The following is a 2,035-nucleotide window of genomic DNA, read 5'->3' on the forward strand; positions in this document are numbered from 1 at the left end:
ACTCTCTGCTTCTCCTCCTCCAAAGCCCCCTCAGCCCTACAATCTCTAGTCCTTCAGATTTTCTTCTTTCTCCCTTCATTTGGCCTCCAGGAGATGTTTCTGACCTCTCTTAAGTGTCCCTCTGTAGATGAGAATGTATCCCAATGTGACTAGTACTTACTTGCCTCCAACTTTGATTTTTCTCTTCTCTCATTCACCATAGCTACTGAAGTCCCTCTGTCTGTCTGTCAGCCTACTCTCTTTACCCCACAGCCTCTCTCTAGTCTGACCACTGAACTTGGCTTTGGCCATTACTGACGCCGCCATGGACATTAATCTCTCTGTCTAAAAGCCTGGAATCCGGGATCTCTGCTGTTGATAACCACTCGCCCTAACCCTAGGAACATTTAAGCATCTGACTTAACACAGCCTCTTTTCTAATTACTCAGGTCAAAAACTTCTGCTTCAAGCTCTATCTTCCTGCATCCTCCCAGCCAAGAACTGAAATAAAGCGAGGCTTCCACAGCTTGCTGGCGTGACTTGCAGGACTCTGTGAGGGTCTCTTGAGGTAATCAGTCCCCTGACCATTCATGACGTAATAAAAGCGCTTCTCAGTGTCAGGGCCCCAGCAACATAAGAAGGGGAGGAAATTCTAAAAACATGTCTGCACCACCTCCCAGGATGCCTGGGGACTCGCTTTGCTCCAACTACGTTATAGCCATCTCTAAAGCTTGTATAAAGCTTTCACCCCTGGATAAAGCGAGCTCATTGTTCTAGGTGATCTCCAATATCCATCCTTTCTGGTGCCAAATGCAGAGCTTAACTAGCAGATGCCACAAGCTCTTTGCTTCTTTTCCTCTGCCAACCCACCTGTTCCCCGCCCCCTTCCATCTCCTTCCTTATCTCCTCTTCCGTATGGGACTAAGAGTAAAGGAAAATTCAAATCCATCATTTCAGTTTGTAAAGCTGCAATCTGCTGATCTCACCATTTGTTTGCCGGCATGGGTTAGAGAAAGGTTTGATGGGAAAGGTTGGGACGGTTTGGTGCCTGGTAGGAGGCACAATGGAGTGATGAGATAAATGCAGCTGAAGTCACTTTGGAAGCCGAGACTGGAGTGGCCTGCTTCTTGGCAAAGCAAGACCAGGCTTTGGAAAGCAATGTGCTAGTGTTGGAATTGGGCCTTAAGGAATGCTTAGGACTTACCCATGCCTTTGTCTTCTCTGCTCAACCAGTGAAGAAACTGTCTAGCCAGCAATTTCTGGGGCTGCTCTGTGGCATCCCTTAACTGTTACAGTTTTCCATGTAATTATTTCGGGTAAAGCTAGCCGGGTGGCGGGAAGCAGCTCCTCATACTACAGAAAGGACCTGTGCAAAGCCAACTGTCCATCAAGGGATCAAATAACAAACTGTGCGTGTGTGTACACACTCACATATACACACGTGCATGCACACACACACTCTCACATTCATACAAGTGCACACACCAAGGCAATAAAATGGAATATCTTCCAGCCTCAATGAAGGAAGAAGACTCTCCTATTTGTTGCACTAGGAGTGACTTAAGAGCAATGTGCTAAATAAACGAATCATCTCTAATTCCATGTATATGAGATACCTGAACCAAGTCAGAGGTACAGAAAGGAAAACCATTGCAAGAGGCTCAAAAGTGGGGCACGGAAGCCAGTGCTTAATGGGTGCAGAGCTTCAGATGAGGGAAGATGGGGGAAGATAGATGGTGGTTGGTGGCCACAGAAACACGGTAGTGTAAATACCGTTAGTTCCACAGAACCAGACATTTAACTACGGTTAAGGTGGTACCTCCTGCATGCCCGTAGGCTGATGGAGGGGTAAAGAAAATATGAGAGAGAGATACGATGGAATCTCAATGAGCTGTAACTGATGAAACTATGCTGCTTGCTGGAAAATGAGTCTACAGGAGATTGACATGCTACACAAAGTAAACCAGACTGAGAAAGACAAAAGCCACTTGTTTCTCTCATATTGCAGAGTTTGGATTTAATATATAAATTCAAACATCTATACGTGACACAGGGG

Source organism: Chionomys nivalis, chromosome 5, assembly GCF_950005125.1.
Source record: "Chionomys nivalis chromosome 5, mChiNiv1.1, whole genome shotgun sequence".
Taxonomy (NCBI): Eukaryota; Metazoa; Chordata; class Mammalia; order Rodentia; family Cricetidae; genus Chionomys; species Chionomys nivalis.